Raw genomic sequence first — 18109 nt, forward strand, 5'->3', positions numbered from 1 at the left:
CTCTGCAATTGCTCCACCTCCCCAGGGCTCTGTGGTCTCTCGATCCCCTCATGCCTTGTCCTGTGTCCCTCCACCTTCGGGCACCCTGCGACTCTGCCCGAGTACAGTGGAATGCTGAGGCGCACGTGCTCTGAGCCAAACGGCCTGGCTTCCATCTGACTCGTACCTTTCTAGTGGGGGCGAGTGGCTCAACATCTCTATGCCTCAGTTTCACTATCTACAAAGTGGGATAATGATAGGCCCTACTTCAAAAGACAGTTTTAAGGTTTATATGTGCAAATACAGGTAAAGCTCTTAGAATCATTAACGCATGAAAAACATCTAGCACTTATTATTGATATGAATGACTTCATAGCATTTGCCGGCTCTACCTCAAGGTCCGATGGAGTCACCCAAGTTTTTGCCCATCTCTGGCCAGAATGAATTATGAGTTATGGCTGAATTATGTATTATGGTTGGCAGACATAGGTACTCTCCTCTCCTTAATGAATGAAGAAATAAATGAATGAGCATAGGAAGCCTCAGATCTTCAAGCAAGTGGATAAGTTCTTGTTTGCACCCATTTCCTTGGAGCCGTAGTTTCATTTTGTCCATGTATTGAAGAACCATTGTAGAAGCGCTGGGGTGAGGGAGGGTGCAGGAGAGTGGTCTTATGCAAACAGAGACCCTTCCATTAATGCACTTACTTGGCTTTGCTCTAGACCACTGTGAGGGAAATTCAAAGATAAACGAGATATGATTTCTGCCCTCTAGGAACTTACAGTCTTGTTAAAAGATAAGATGAAAGAAAATGAGACGCTAAATCACAGTGAGAGCTTGGAGAAGGAGAATATTGATGAGGCTTGGAGTATTCTGGGTGGTCTTCACCACAGAGGTGGGCATCAGGGATGAGTACCTGGAATAGGTGGGAGGGTGATCATCTCAGGGAGAGGGTGGCACCAAGGTAAGACAGAGCCTAACATATTTATCTGTGAAGAGAACCAGGGGAGGCAACTTTACCTCCTGAGAGTGGCTCCAGTCCAAAGGAAGATGCATCGTTTCCATCCACCTGCAGTCTTTCTTAGTTCGGGGTAGAGCAGAAGTCTGGGTCTCCAGGCTAGAGCACTCTTAACACCCCTCGGGTAAGAAGCACAGTATGAAGGACAGGCCAACCAACAGCTGTCAGGGCAGTGTTTTAAAAGTAGCGATCTCGTGCTCTTTACAATGACGCGGCAGCTGGCTTTTCTGTACACATGTCACACGTGGAGTCAGGAGAGCAGAGGGTGAAGCTACGCGCCAGGGCTGCAGAGCTATTGAGGTCAGAACTGAGGTTTGAGCCCAGCGGACTCGGGCTGCGCTCGTTGCTGGAGGGAGGCAGGGCCTGTAGAGGGGCTCCCTCTCCAGGAGCCCTTGAAAAGCCATCGCCAGGACTGTCTCCCACACGCGTCTCTTGTCCTCCTCTGGGCCCTTCTTTCCTAGGGACCAGAGTGTTTATATGCAGGGACCCCGAGGCAGGGGAGTACGGGCTACACAACTGCTGAGGGAGCTGGACAGTCAGCGACAATGGAAGATGAGGGAGAGAGCACTGGCTTCTTGTCTGAATCTGCCTTGGGCTAGCTGCGACTTGTCATCCCGCTTTCTGAGCTTCAGTTTTCTCATCTTCAAAATAAAAGGCTGGGACTGAAGGAGCCATGGGATCTATTTTTTCTCTGGAGTTTGACGGAAGGTGAAGTCATGCTGGGAAACTGCAGGCTCCTCCTCTGCGCTGCATCTTCTGACTATTAGCTGACACCCTTTTCTCCAAGGAGGAGACTGGGGGCTTTTCCTGCTTTCTGTTCCTTGCCCTTCCTTTTCATCTCACCTGCATCAGAGCTTGAGTTGTCTGGGTACTACCAGGAGCTGTAGGATCAGGGGCCCAAGCTTCTCTCCTGGCCTAATGCAGCTGCCTTTCCCCGGGGGCGCTGCAGGAATTGGACTGGCTTGGCACTTGCTCTCCGGTTCAGGTAGATGGGGGAAGGCAGGAGAATGGATGGTTGTGTTTGGTGTTGGGGGCTTTGGGGGAGGAGCAGGGCTTGGCAGAATTTCCTCACAGCTTGGAGGGCCCTGGAGGCACAGGGCGCTGCCTGCCCGATTTCAGGGGCTCAGGCACAGATGGCCCGCGTCAGCCTTTGATTGGGGGCAGCTTCTCACTCGGGTGAGTCTAGGGGAGGGGTCTCCAGAGGCCTCCGCCCAGCTGGCTGTCGCTTGCCTGAAACTCCTGCCAGGAACTGTTTAGGGTAGAAGGGGGAGGGAGAAAGACCAGATGGCCGCAGCCTTTAGGCCTCAAGGTGCAAACTCTGTCCCAGCTTCCATCATACCGGGTGGGGGGACAAACACCTCTTGATTAGGCAGCTGTCTGGCATTAACCTGGGGCTTGGAGGGCACTCAAGTGGGAGGCCACAGCATGGCGCCCGCTCTGCTGCTGTGATCTTTGTAGGGGTGGGGTGGGGTGGGGAAGAGTCCTTGGAGGCAGGCTGGCCTGGGATGCTGGACCCCTGGACACCACAGGTGGGGTTTGAGCTGTAGGGGAGAAGGCCATTTGGCAGGAGTGTCCTGGAGGGGAAGACAGTCCCCAGAAAGAGTGAAGGAAGCGTTTCCCTAGACTGCATGTGTTCTGGCCCAAGGCTTCGAGAGAGCACTTCGTAGCAGTGTTCAGGAGAATCCTCCCGGGCTCAGCTGGCCAGAGGGCCCAAATGGGCTTGAGAGTGAGGCCGGTGGGCAGTGAAGCTAGGCATGTGGACATTCCACCTGTGCAACCAGACCAGGACACCTGTTCTGAGCGGCCAGGGAACTCCCCTCTGCGTGGCTGTGAGGGAGGTGACAGAAAGGTTGGGAGGGTGGATGGGGGGACAATGAATCACACCTAAGGTTTTGGATCTTGCTTTCCCACTCACGAGCTGAGCTATCTTAAGCAAGTGGCTTAAATCTCTCTGAGACTCAGTTTTTCAAGGAAAATGGAAGTGCTAATACCCTCCTGGGGTCAATTTGAGGATTAAATGAGTTAGTGTAGGTAAATGTGCTGTGTAAACTGTCAGGTACTACGAAATGTTGTTTCTACTGTCATTTAGTTATTGTTACAAAAAGAAGAGATGGTCAGTTTGGGCCCAAGGCCCTGAATGTGATGGCCAGGAGAGGGTTGGACAGCACTGACCATGCTGGGGGTGGAGTTCTAGCTCATAATAAACCAGGAAAAAAAAAAGGAAGACAAAAGGTAACTTCCAAGTACAAGAGCAGCGCCAGACCAGCACCAGACCAGATCACCACCAGACCAGATCACTACCAGACCAGCACCAGACCAGATCACCACAGACCGGATCACCACCAGACCAGATCACCACCAGACCGGCACCAGACGAGATCGCTACCAGACCAGTACTAGACCAGGGCAGCACCAGCTTGCTCTGCAGGTTCCGAGGGGAGAGATCATGGGATGGAAAGCAGTGTCCTCAGCCGGTCCAAACCCCTGGGGACTTCAAGGTGAATGATTTCAAGGGATTGTCTAATTTACAGGCACAGGGAGTATTTTAGTCAGTCTGAATAAATAACGCTTCCCTGTGAAACTGTCTTTTCACGGGTGCATAGATGCTGTTGTGATTATAAAAATAGAGATCACTTTAAAAGCGTCACAGAATTCGTTGTGGTGGCTTTTCAGTGTGATGAATTTTCTTAAAGGAGAGAGACTAATTGTTGGGGATGCTGGATGACCTGGTAACTCTAGAAGAGGGCACATGATCGCAGGGTCTGGTTTCTTCATGGAGATAAGACAGGCATCTGAGGAGAGAGGGCTCAGGACCCCGGCCTGGACCAGGGGTGAGGAAGGAGGCAGCCGGGGGACCATGAGAAGACACGACATGTGCAGCCGCGTTTCGGGAAGAGTCTGGCCCCGGGGTCGTCCGGGGCTGGCTTCAAATCCCAGTCCTGCCGCTCTTATTGACCTTGAGTAATGCACAAACACATGCGATAACCTTCAGCCTTCACAGAGGGCATGAAGATCCAATGAAATAGCATTTTAAAGCCGTAGTAAGTCCTTGAAAACGTGAGTTGAGTAATGAGAAGATGGCATCCTCTCTGACAGAGCATCTCCTTCTTGTGTTCTCTCTAGTCCACTGCTCCCTGGAAAAGGAACTCAGAGAAGTGCGTCTAAACTTGGAGGGTTTAGTTAAGAAGAAAAACCATGGAGAATGTTTATTTTCTCTCCAAGAAGCAGGGAAGGGAGGGGCCCGTCGGTTAGCCCTCGCTCCCCTCCTTGAAGGAGGGAACCGAACAGTTGTCCGAGGGTTTTCCAGCTCCGTGTCTGGCTCATTTGGTAGACGGTGCTGTTCCTGGGGGCTCAAGGCCTGAGTGAAAGGCGCCTCCCCCATCAGGAGCCTGTGAGGCTGCAGCGGGAAGGGGTCATCAGAGTGTCGCCTCCCTGAGGCCTTGGGGGTTGGCGCAGAGTGGTGTTGAGAGAATGATGGACCCGGCATCTGTGCCTGGTCCTGCCTGGCAGCTGTGGGGCCTGTGAGGTGGTCTCTTCCCCCTTCTCCTGCCCACACGGTCACCCAGGCCCACCTCAGAGTCCCGTGTGGATGGTGAGCTCTTCCCAGTCTCCTTCTGTGAGGAAGCGTTTGGGTTCCCAGTCAGGTAGTGGGAGCAGCACCTTCACTGCGGTCTGATCCTAGGACCTGAGTCTCAGCTTTGTCCCGTGACAGCAGGAGACGCAACCTCTAGTGTGAGGGCTGCCCAAATCACAGGCGGAGGGTCTGCCCCCACCCCTTTCTGTCCTCCTTTCTAACCAGACTGAGTTCAATTAAAAAAAAGGTGTTAAACCAATTCACATTGCTAACATTAAGGTGCTGATAACTTGGAGTTAGACCCCCCACCACCCCCAGGAACACTTATTTGCATTTTCCTAGAGCAATTGCTCTGCAGAGAAGGAAGTCTTTGAATGAGGAGTCTTGAATTTGGGTTCAATCCCCATGCCCCATCAGCCCTGCAGCCTGGGGTGAGTGACCTCTCTCTGTAAATTTAAAAAAGGTGGGCTAGATAAATCAGCCAACGTAGCAGAATGCAGATTATCCTGCGCATTCTTTAAAACAGTTTTATGAGAGGTACTATTAATGGCACCATTTTACAGATGAGAAAGGTGAGGTCCAGAGCAGCTAGGAGGTTGATGGCTATTAAGGAGCAGAACCAGGACTCAAACCCAGGCTGTACGATGCCAGCATCTACACCCGTCAGCTTCTCCCTCTCATATTAAAAAAATAAACAGTCCTGTGTCATCACAACCAGGAAGAGATTGGGGCTGGGTGAGGCCTGAGGGAAAGTTTGCTTAGCAGCCATCCCCCCCTGCTCACCCCCAGGCCGCACACCTGGCGCTGGGGAGCTTGCTAGACACAGGTGTGGTGTTCACAGTCTCAGAAGAGGCCCTCCCTCAGCCCGTTACCCATCTCTCCCGCCCCTCTTTAAAGTATCAGGTAACATCATGCAGACACATGCAGACGTGTATTTGACAGCAACAGTTCCTAATTTCCAGATGATAGTGGATATTGTGAAAACAAAGATCTTCCCCAAATCCTGTGTGTTAAAGCTAGATAACAATCTGGAATAACAGACGGAAGTAATCAAGAGTAGGTAGATATTAGGCACGCTGAAGGATGTGACCAAGGGTGGGAAGGTGAGCGGTGTGCCCAGCAGAGGCGCCCCTTCCCCTCCCCGCAGGGCCCTGGGGACCAGAGGAAGTGTGGACTGGAGCTTGCCCTGGCCAAGGCTGGAGCCTCCACCTGAACTAGACGTGCTGACTGAGGCTGACTGAGCAGTCGCGCTCCTGCCCTCCCTTCAGTGCCTGGAGCAGCTGGTTGACAATACTGCAGAGGAAGTGACAGTGGAGGCTAGAGGGGAGGCCCAGAGGACACATGCCAGTCTCCCAGGCAGGGCTGTGGGGGGATGCTGCCCTGCACGCAGGGGAGCCTCTCAGGCAGGCTTCATTGGGAGAAATCTTGATGGACTACACAGACAGACAATCCAGTTTTACCCAGTTTTAAATTGCATTCTCACGAGTTTTCCTCAATTAGGATACCTGAGTCTAGCATCCAGGGCCTTCGGCCTGGGTCATTTGGTCTTTAGTCAGCCTTGGAGGGGCAGGTACCACTGTGAGGGGTGGGGTAGGGCCCGGAGTCTGGGGGTAGGACCCTCATCCACTCCTCTAGTTTACACCACCTCCCCCTCACCCCTGCTTTCTGGGGGCCTGGAATCTCTAGGGAAACAATAAGCAAATTGTCTCTCATCCTCCTTGTGCTCCTCTACAGGCCTCAAGTCGTAAGACACTGTGCTCTGATAAAGGGGGTGCCTTCCTCCAGCTGCGCCTTTTTACCAGCTTTATTGAGGAGTAATTGACATACAGATAACCACCCGTGTTTACAGTGTACTCCTTGAGAAGCTCTGACGAATGAACACACCTGTGAAACCACCGGACAGCCAAGACAGTGACCATGTCCACTACCTCCAAAAGCTTCCTCCTGTCCGTTGTAATCACCTTCTGGTCTCCCTCTGCACCCACCTGCCCAGACAACCACTCATCTCTTTCCCTTAGGCTACATTTGTTGGCATTTTCTAGACTGTACATTAACGGAATCGTACAGTAAGTACTTTTTTGTCAGCTTCTCTCAGTATATTACTTTGACAATTCCAGTATTTTAGTTTTAGAAAACAATTTCCTATTTAAAATAAAAAAGCAAACAATATCCGTTTGACTACTAAGAAGCTTTGCATCTCCAGCACAATCTTGTCTGCATCAAATGGACAGTCCCCAGTCCTTGCCGTGCTCGTTAGTGGTCCAAAACAGAGATTCATCCAGGCACTTGCATGGCTCGAGAGTTCACACTCTTATCCCTGAGGAGTGTCCACTGCGTGGATGAACCACCTAGTTGAGGCATCCAGGCCCTGGTGCAACCGTGGCCAGGGACAGACACCAATACATGCCTACAGGGCCCTGACATGCTCATTTTGTAAAATTTGTATTTGACAAATGATAAGCTTACAGATATATTGTTTTAGATGATTTTAAAGTACTTAAATACTTTAAATGGTGGTGTTCTCTTAGAAATAGTAACAGATTACGCTGATCATTTTCTCCCTTATTATTTTCAAAGCCTGAATGCTTCGTTTGGCTGGTCGACTCCAGGCAGTTTCTTGTTGGAGACAAAGCATCATTGGACCATGTGCTAATCTTTTTCTCCTTGATTTTACCCATTTCCAGGCTAATTATATAAACAATAGCATGTCTTCTTAAAATTATTATTAAAGACTATTTTTTTAGAGCAGCTTTAGATTCAGAGCAAAATTAAGAGGAAGGTACAAAGAGTTTCCACATACATCCTGCCCCCACATATGCACAGCTTCCCACACTATCAACATCCCCCATGAGAGTGGGATGTTTGTTAGAATTGATGAGCCGTTATTGACACGGCAACATCACCCAGAGTCTGTGGTTTACCTTAGGGTTCACTCTTGGTGTTGTCCATTCTGTGGGTTTAGACATATGTCTAATGGCTTGTATCCATCATCATAGTATCATACGGAGTTTTTTCACTGTCTTAAAAATCCTCTGTGTCTGCATATTCATCCTACCCTCCCCCCCAGCTCCTGGCAACCACTGATCTTTTTACTGTCTTGATAGTTTTGCCTTTTCCAGAATGTCGTACAGTGTGTAGCCTTCTCAGACTGGCTTCTTTCACTTTAATGCGCCTTTAAGTTTCTTCCATGTCTTTTCATGGCTTGATCATTCATTGCTTTTTATTGCTGAATAATATTCCATTTTCAATTTATTGATCTGTTCACCTACTGAAGGACATCTTGGTTGCTTTCAAGTGTTGACAATTATGAATAAAGCTGCCATAAACATCCATGTGCAGGTTTTTGTGTGGACGTAAGTTTTCAGCTCCTTTGGGTAAATACCAAGGAGCACAACTGCTGGATCGTATGGTAAGAGTACGTTTAGTTTTGTAAGAAACCACCAAACTGCCTTCCAAAGTGGCTGCACCATTTTGTATTCCCACTAACAATGAATGAGAGTTTCATCACTCTACATCCTTGTCAGCACTTGGTGTTGTCAGGTTTCCAGATTTGGGCCATTCTAATGGGCATGTAGTGGTATCTCATTGTTTTAATTTGCATTTCCTTGATGATGTATGATGTGGATATCTTTTCATGTGCTTATTGCTCATCTGTATGTCTTCTTGGAGAGGTGTCTGTCAAGGTCTTTGGCCCATTTTTTAATTGGGTTCTCTGTTCTCTTATTGAGGTTAACATGCCCATTTTTACCAGGAACTATTCATCAGAGGGAGGAAGGCCTAGGGAAAGTTCCTGATTCGCCATGAGAGAAATCACATGTCAGAGCTGGAACAACTCTAGAGACCAGATGCCTGATTTGAGTTGATTTACGGCCCCCCACACCCCCCAATTTATATATTGAAGACCAAACCCCCAACAGTACCTCACAGTGTGACTGCATTTGGTGATAGGAACTTAACTAAGTAATTAGGTTAAAATCAAGGTAGTAAAGTGGGCCCTAATCCAAAGGACTGGTATTCTTATAAGAAGAGGAAATTAGGACACAAGCACACACGTAGGGAAGACCAGGGAAGACACAGGGAAAAGATGGCCATCCACAAGGCAAGGATAGAGGCCTCAGGAGAAACCAACCCTGCCTGCACCTTGATCTTGCACTTCCAGCCTCCGTAATTGTGAGAAAAAAAATGTCTTTTGTTTAAGGCACCCAGTCTATGGTACTTTGCTATGGCAGCAAACTAATGGCATCACCTACTCCCCATTCAGTTCAACAAGCACTTGCTGAATGATTCCTACATGCTAGGCTGGGAAGGGGATATATGTGGAGGAAAAGATACAGTTTTCATCCTTAGGAACTTATGGCCTAGTTGTGTCATTTTGCACAGGAAGAAACTGAGTCTCAGCTGGGTGGATTGACTTGCTTGAGATAATAACATGGACCCTCTCTGCTCCCTCTTAATTCCTTTGGTTGCCCCCCCACCCCGACACACACACACCCCGACATCACAGGCTGACCCTGTTTGTGGGCTTGGAGGACATTTTGATGTAATGGAAAAGTGCCCTGAAGTAGGGGCCAGAGAAGCTGATTCTAGTCCAGACTCTGTCCTTGCCAGTTGTGTAGCCTCTGTTTTGGTGCCTCTGTGAAACGGGCATTATAATTCCCACCCGGCGTTCTCCCCAGGTGGCCATGCAGCCCAGAGCAGATGATGTAGGCAGAGCAGCAGGTTGAAAGTATAACTGTGAGGACAGAGGAGGCCTGGGGGCAGCCTCCTGGACCCTGTCCATGGCACAGGGCCCCAAGTCTGCACTTGCCCCCGAGGCAGCTGTTTGCCATTGGCTTCCATGAGAGCTACTGCTCCAGGTGTGCTGATGAGGTGGCCTGCACACCCTCTCTCACCCTCAGCAGATCTAGACATGGGAGCCCTGGCTCCAGAGACAGCCTTGGCCTTGGTGGCATTTTAAGGATACGGTGTGTCGAGTGTGCTACTGAGGAAGTGCTCCTGACGTGCATGTGTGAACCTGTACACTGCTCACCTTCAGTCACCCTGCGATGGTTCATTCCGTGTGTCAATATGTGTCAACCTGGTGAGGCCACTGTACCTAGATAATTGGTGAAACACCAGTCTAGGTGTCGATGTGAAGGTAGTTTTAGATGAGATTGACATTTAAATCAGTGGATTTTGCACATAGTGTGGGTAGGTCTCATCTGATCAGTCAAAGGCATTACGAGAAAGCAGACCGAGGTTCCCTGAAGGAAGAGGGAATCCTGCCTCCAGACTGCTTTCAGACTTGGGCTGCAACATCAGCTCTTCCTCTGTGTGCAGCCTGCCAGCTGGCCCCACAGATTTCAGACTTGCCAGCCCCCGTGACCACGTGAGCCGATTCCTTAATATCTACACACCTACATTTCCTTTTCATTGTGCGTCTCTGGAGAACCTGACTAGTGGACCCCTGTGTCAGTCAGCTCGGGCTGCTGTAACACATACCACAGGCTGGGGGGCTTCAACCACAGGCTTTCGTTTCTCACAGTTCTGGAGGCTGGAAAGTCCAAGGTCAAGACACTCACAGCTTCTGTTCCCAGTGAGGGCTCTCTTCCTGGCTTGTAGATGGCTGCCTTCTCCCTGTGTCCTCACATGGTGGAGACAGAGTGATCTCTGGTCTCTCTTCCTCACAGGGACACTAATTCCATCATGGGGGTGCCACCCTCTTGGCCTCATCTGAAAAGAATTATCTCCCAAAGGCCCCGTCTCCAAACTTCCCTCTATCCTTCGCACTGGGGTTAGGGTTCAACACGTGAATTGTAGGGGGACATAGACATTCAGTCATTAACACCCCTTTCTCCCCATCCTCAAATGACTTGTGTTTACTGAGTGCTTACTAGACACTGTTTTAAACACTGCATATGTATTAACCTACTGAATTTTCATAGCAACGATATGAAGTAAATACTATCAGTGTCCCTGTTTTACAACTAATGATGCTGAGGCACAGAAAGATTAGGAAATTTGTTCAACACAGCTAGTAAGTTCCTCTGAAGTCTGCTTTCTTGCCCTCTGTGCTGTGCTGTCGCTCAGGTGCTAGCCCACATACCTGGGCATAAAATGAGGGCTCGCGTCTGCCCGAACAGCAGAGATGGCAGTCTCCCAGGTGCCTGCACCAGGCTTCTCAGCCACAGGGGTTGCGTGCGCTGCTGGGGACAGTCCTCCGTGATGCTGAGATGTTCCCGCTCATGGTGTTTGGGCCAAGACCTGGCTGCTGCTGCCGTGCTCCTGCTCCCGCCCTGGCTCGCGACAGCTGAGGGGGTGTCTCACGCGGACACCGGCACTCAGGGGCTGCAGATGGGCAGTTATATGAAGGGCCTTACGTGACACTGCAAAAGCAAACCAAGGCGGTGCCTCCGGTCTGGGCTTCCAGGGTGGAGCCAGGGGGGATTTACAGAACTTAAAAGAAATAAGGAGCTTCTGGCTCCAGCCTGAGTTCACATGTTTGCCTCCCCCGCCTCCCAAATCCCACTGAAATGACAGCAAACCTGGAAAAAGGAAACCAACCCGTGCCCGTGCTGAGAACAGCAGGGGTGGCCCTCAGTGCCAGGAGAGTCTGAGGAGTCTCTGAAAGATGTGAAGTAGACAGGGCCGCACGGGAGGACGAACTGGAGAATAATGAGCCACAGCCTGGACCGGGGCAGCAGAGTACTGAGGTCGCCCTCAAACATGGCCTGAAAACACTTAGGCCGTGTGCAGGTTAACTTCCATGATGCTCCTGATAAATATATGAAATACTCTACTTCCTCACTTTCAGTCTGCTGGGAATGGTCCCCCCGTGACATCGAGACGTTCCTTCTCAAGGCACAGTAACTGAGATCTGGGCTGCGGCTGCTGTGTGCCTGCTCCTGGGGCCGGTGCTTTCAACCTGGGGGTCTGGGGACTTGCTAGAGGCCCACAGATGGGCCTAGAAAAGCCAGGAAGCTTCTGAGGTCATGTGAAAACATTGTCTCTTCCTTGGGCGTTTTTCTGGGGCCTTCGGTCCATCGCTTTGGTTAGATTTGTAAAAACCTCCATGACCCAAGGCTGTCATGCACGATTAGAGTTTTACGACTTTCCCAGTTTCCCATAGCTGGTTGGTTGGTGGCTGAGCTGCTCCTCTTGGCTCTTAGTCATTAGTACTTTCTGCCCTCACTACTAAAACTGTGCTTTTCAAAATGTTTCTGTGTATATTGTTCTATTTGAGTCTCACAATAGCCCATGGAGAAGGACAGAATGTGTGTGATCATCCTTACCCGAGAAATGGGGATCTCAGACTCAGCGAGGGTAAAGGGTTTATCTTGCCATAGCAAGATGGCGGTGGGGCTGTCATGGGACTGCAGGTCTTGAGGCTACGGGTGGGTGCTCTTTGCTGCTTCCTTAGTATCCTTATAGATGAAGGGAGCGCTTCTATTCTCTTTGTGCACCAAGCAGACACCAGTAGCAGGATATTCAGATTCCTCTAAAAACCTGGTCCAGCAACCCAGGGTGTGACATCAAAATATATCCTCTCCAGAGCCCGAAGCTTTCACATATGCCTCTTCTCAAATAAGAACTATCATTACAAAGGGTGTGGCAGAAGCAAAGGAAGTTCCAGTTCCTTTTTTATACCCTATGGCATCTTCAAGCATTTTCTGTCTCCCAGTGCCCAGGAAGAGATGACTTTCCCCTCTGTCTGCACTCCCAGACTGACAGTCAGTGCATCCCACTGGGCCCCTTCCTCGGCTTTGGTTGATGCCTTTGGATAACTGTTAATTACTGCCCGCAGTCCCCCAGCATGTAGTGAGTATGAATCAGTGGTGCTGGGGTCCAACCAGTAATCCTTTAACCCTGAGCTGTTTGCAGGCATGGCCTGAGCTGCTTTCTTTCTCTCTGCCCCTCCTTGTCTCAGAGCAGCATTGTGCCAGAGAGATTTGTCCCACATCTGCACCCTGATGGGCAGAGGCCCCCATGCACATCTGTCAGCTATCCTGGCCAGAAACCACAGCCATCAGCTGGAAAGTGCTTAACGGACTGTTGCTTGTCTCAGTCTGTAAGCCATCTGAAGCCTGGGCTCTGGGAGATTCCCGGCTCATTGGCTGGCAGCTGGCCTTTGGGTAGACAACTGTCCTGTGTGGTTACCCCATTCCCAGCCAGGGTGGACATTTTCAAATTCCAGCTGAGCTTTAAATTACGTGATAGGTCTTTGGTGGGTATGCAGAAGTATCATCTGAAGCTCTATTTTCGCTCTAAGTTCTCACTTAAGGCTGCTTGGTGCTGGAGGAAGGGCATGGGCTTTGGATTCAGACAGACCCTGGCTTGTTGGGAGAATTAAATAAGTTAATACACATTTGAGGGCTAAGAATAGTGGCTGGCCCTTAGTGAGCTTTCCTAGGACGTTCGCTATTGTAGAGATTGGGGATCGCGCCTCCAGAGCACTGTGGCTGTTCCTATCATAAGCCTGGTCCAGCACAGGGAGCCTCCAAAACCAAAGTCATCTCTCTTCCTTCCCCTTAGCCTGGAGCCAAGTCAGTGCCTGTTAAAGACACACTGGTGCCTTACAAGTCACCTGGGTGTGGGAGCAACAGGCCTGAACTCCAGGCTTAGCTCTGCCAATCCATTTTATCTAGACCAAGTCACTTTATTTTAAAATATTTTTTGGTAAGGAAGATTAGCCCTGAGCTAACATCTGTGCCAATCTTCCTCTATTTTGTATGTGGGATGCTGCCACAGCTTGGCTTGATGAGCAGTGTGTAGATCTGAGCCGAGGATCCCAACCCATGAGCCTTGGGCTGCTGAAGTGGAGTGCGTGAACTTTACCACTATGTCACTGGGCCGGCCCCAACCAAGTCACTTTAAATTCTAGGATTTATTCTCTTCTGGTGGTGGAACATTGAGGACCCTATATTGGGTTGAATTGTGTCCCCCCAAAATTAATGTCCACCAGATCTCAGAATGCGACCTTATTTGGAAATAGGGTTTTTGTAGATATTAAGATAAGCCTTAATCCAATATGACGGGTGTCCTTGTAAGAAGAAGAAAGGACATAGACACTCAGGGATAGTAAGACATGCAGGGAGAATGCCACGTGATGGTGGAGGCAGAGATCGGAGTGATGTGTATACAGCCAAGGAATGCCAAAGATTGCTGGAGACCACCAGAAGATGGAGGAAGTGAGGGACGATGCTCCCTTGAGTTGTCAGAGAGAACAAGGCCTTGCTGACAACTTGAGTTCAATTTTCTGGCCTCCAGAACTGTGAGAGCATAACTTCCTGCTATTTTAACCCACCCGGTTTTTGGTACTTTGTGACGATAGCCACAGGAAATGAATACACACCCTGAGGAGTCTTCCAGCTCTGGTAGACTTAACTTATTGGGACATACAAAATCCTGTTCCCTCATTTGACTTCATCCACCTGTTTTCACCATCCTGATCTCTGGAGGTGCCTCAGACCTGGGCTGCCCCTTAAAAAACAAAGAGGAGAAGGAAGGAAAGGAAGCAAGGTTGAAGATGGAGTAGGGGTGGGGCAGCGGAGGTCAAAATGGGGGAAGAAGCCCTGCAGAGCCTGGAAGAGTGGATGCAAGGAAGGAGCCCCAGGGCTGGGGAGAAAAGCCCTGCTACATTGTGCGGTCACTCCCAGAGACAGTGCGTCCCCAGGAAAGATGCCTTCAGTGGACCAGTTAAGCAAAGATAGAAATCCAGGAGCCTCACGTTTTGGGGAGGTCTTGCCGTTGACTCAGCTCCGAGGGTGTGGGATACGTTGGACCTGTATTTACCTGTGAATTTCAGGCCTCCTCTCAGCCAAATATTTAACAGGTTATTTGTCTCTGGAAGGTGGAGAAGGAATTGACATTTTGCCCCTATTATATGCTGGGCCTTGTGCTGGGGATTTTTACAAATACTTTTTCATTTACTTTTAAGAACAACTGTGTGGTAGTTACTAATTACTCTAGTTTGCTGAGGAGTCTCAGAGCTGTGGATTGGCTGGAGGTCACATGGCTTGTCAAAGATCCATCCAGGGTGAAGCTACAGTCTGCCTGACATGGAGACTGGGCTGTTAGCGCTCAATCTGGCCAGTTCCCCGTTTTACCCCCATCCGCCTCTTTCCTCTTCCTCAAACTTTTATCCACCCATTTAGAGTGCTCATAGCATATTCTTGCTTGCAGAGAAAAATTCAAAGAATCATAAAATGCCAGAATAAGAAGAAGCTTTCCACCTTTTCATTTTAGGAATGAAGATACTCTTTTCCTGCCTTAGTTTCCCCAGGGTGAGCTGTCTTTTTACTCCTTTGTATCTGCTACATCTCTGAAGTGTCTGATTCTCCAGGGACATAGAGGAAGTGACTATACCAAGGACACACAGCCATTGAAAGTGAGCCAAGCTTTGACCAGAGAGGTTCAACTCAGTTCAGTCCCCTCAACCACACCAGCTCTGGCGAAGCTTTGTTGTCAAAGAAAAGACAATGGACAAACCTTTCTTCTGAGTCCTTGAAATTTCTAGGAAGCAGATGAAACTCTTTCAAGGCCTCTCCCACTGATGAGAAAATAATGAAAGACGAAGAGTTGCCTCTGCCTGGGTGGCTATAAAGGGCTCTAGAAGGCAGTGTCTACAAACGGAGTCAGTCAAGGTCCTGACCTGCTCACTCTCTTGCTTACCACCTTTGATTATCTAAAAATCATTGATGACTGGAAGCATTAATCAGAGCAAGCCAGGCACAGAATGTTCTTCTTTTTCTTTTTCTGGAGAAAATTTTTAAATTATGATAAATTGAAATGGCAAGTAATAGGATACATTGGAATATATGAGGAAGCCATTTGGTGTAAACCTAATTCGGCCTGACCTTGTCTTTCCAAAAGGGCCTGACCGTGGCTGTTGAGCATGCATTGTATATCTGCTTTAGACATTCCCTATGGCAAGAACAAAGGCCCTTGAGATAAAGGTGCAACTTCCCTCCCGCTCGCAACGTTGGCATTCCCTTAAGGATTAAGCATCTTTCCTTAGGTTAGAAACTGATTGCTGCGCTCACCTGTGACCACCCAGCTTGAGACAATAGGCTTGCCTCCTGCTATGCTCTCTGAGATAGCAGACCCACTACCTGCTGTGTCCATCAAGTGCTGTGCCCACAGGGCAATCTTGTGACTATTGTGAGAGGGACATTTGAATCATATGTGAAACATCCCGTGTGGGGGTATATAACCACTCTGTATACTTCACTTCTTTGGTGCCCTTTCTTCCTTCGGGAAGAAAGGCCCCGGGCCATGGTCCTCAGATTTCAGCTCAGAATAAACTCACCCAAATTTTCATTTATAGATTGGTTATGGATTATTTTTGTCGGCAATTATTTATTTATTTATTTTAATTTATTTTTGCAACTCGAGATATTGCTTATATGCAATAAACCACACATATGTAAGTATACAATTTAACGAGTTTTGACATATGTGTATAGCCTTAAAACTATTACCACAATTAAGATACCAAATATTTCCATCACTCACCCCCAAAGATTTCCTGGTGCCCCTTCCCTCCCTCTACTCCCACCCCCAGGCTACTCCTGATCTGCTTTCTGTTGCTATAGATTGGTCTGTATTTCCTAGAGGTTTATATGAAAGAATCATACAACATGTACTCTTCTTTTCCTGAGTGTAACGATGTTGAGATTCATTCATGTTGTGGTCTGCATTATAGTTTATTCCACTTGATTGATGGGTGGCATTCCACTGTATGGATATACCATAGCTTCTCCATTCACCTGTGGATGGCCTTTTGGGTTGTTTCCAGTTGCACCATTGTTTTTTAACCTACACACACAGGGACACTCTGAGACGTCTTCCTTTTGGTACCCAGACATGGCCTAGTACCCCTGACCAGAGCACTCTGACTTCACTGCCCTCTCTGGGGACCAGAACATGACTTTTTAAGTCCTAGAGAACCTGTGGTTCAAGAGTCCCTGGGTTCCACCCAGAAACCAGGTAACCAAATCTCTTTATGAGTAAAAAATGCAACTCCATGTAAGAAGATTAGGGTCGAACTTTACCAGGCTGCACGAAAACAAAAGCATCAAGCAATTGGTCTTGAAAAATCATGAACAATTTTCAAATTTACGTCCAAAGACAGAAACTGAAAAAACAACCCAAAAGGTCATTATTTCCCAAAGCTTGTTTTATAGAACATCCATTCCTCGGGACAGTACTAGATGTTTTGTAAATGAAAACAAAAACAAACCCCCAGATTTCTTGATTACTTAAATTTTAGAAACACCAAGTTAAAGTTAAACAAGTTTAAATTTCTTTATTGTAAGACTTCTCAGAACCGTTAACACATTAATGTGAATGCTCACTATACAGTCCAAGGCGGGTGGTATGGGGTGTGAATTTAATTTGAAATTCTCCAAATGTATTTAACCACCAATTTTTTTCTTGTAAACCAGTACTTCACAAGAACATACTTGAGAAATGCTCTCTTAGTGACTTAATCATTCCCCGAAGCAATTTTAATTTAAAGAAAAAGGAGAGTAGATAATAAAATGTAGAAAATCTAAAGTGAGTTAGACTCAAGATTTTTTTTTTAATTGGGGGATCCCGGTCCCAGGGAAGTCCTCGAATCACAAATAGATGACTCTGTTAGAGCGTCGGGCAGTGACTAAGCATCATCTCCTTTTTTTAAGTCTTTTGCCCCCAATATGACAATATTTATAATATCGTATTATTTTTTCTCATAGGAATGGCTCTACAGTGGACATCTTCCCTAAGATCTCAGAATTGTCACGGATTGTCCTCTGAGCGAGCTCCTCTGGCCCGCGTTCCCTCCGCGCTGGCGGGGATGGGCCTGCGCACACTGAGGCTGCATCCCACAGGTGTGCTCTTCCCCACAGAGTGCGCTTCTGCTAATGGGACTCCGTCAAGCACCGTCCTTCTGCTTTAGGAGCTCTCTACTGTAATCCAAACTCCATAAATAAGCAATTCCTTTGCATAATGAACGGATAAGTCTGTTTCACGCACTTTTATGTTGTTCCAAGTTTGGTTTCGCTAAATTTCCACCTCAAAGATATGTAATTAGAACCTCACCAATCTCCTATCTTGGCCTTCCCCACCCTCCTCTGGAATCCACAACAATCTCAGGCTGGTTTCTGACAGGAACAAACACAAAACAGGGTGTGTGTGTGACAGTGTGTGTGTGTGTGAGCATGCGTGCGCACACACATGTGTATGTCTGTGTGTTGGTTTGTGTGGGTAGCCGGGCGGGGCTTCAGTCTTGTAGAAAGTGAGATGGATGAGTGGATGGGACCTGGGTGCCAGATGTCTCCCTTTTGCTGACTCGGGCTCTCCTGCCCACTGGGGCCATTTGCATTCTCCTCCACCAGGCCCCCGGCCCCATGCAGGTTCACCTTCTCACTGTCCTCTCCACAAACCTGGTCTCTCCTTCCTCAAAGCTTTTGCTCGTGCTGTGCCCACTGCTAAGAGGGCCCTTCCTCCTTCTCTGGACCACTTTTTCCTTCATGGTTCAGCTCAAACTCTGTTTGTTCCATGAAACCTTCTCGTTC

General features: G+C 48.6%; 1 long non-coding RNA gene across 1 annotated transcript; it reads left to right on the top strand.

Annotated features, from left to right (window-relative positions):
• The first annotated feature begins 1296 nt into the window (after positions 1-1296).
• Positions 1297-17549, top strand: LOC138921566 (uncharacterized). The gene is made up of 2 exons (XR_011434226.1): positions 1297-1982; positions 17288-17549. It is a non-coding gene; the product is annotated as an uncharacterized lncRNA (long non-coding RNA).
• Positions 17550-18109: the final 560 nt, after the last annotated feature.

This window comes from Equus caballus, chromosome 2 (assembly GCF_041296265.1).
Source record: "Equus caballus isolate H_3958 breed thoroughbred chromosome 2, TB-T2T, whole genome shotgun sequence".
Classification (NCBI taxonomy): domain Eukaryota; kingdom Metazoa; phylum Chordata; class Mammalia; order Perissodactyla; family Equidae; genus Equus; species Equus caballus.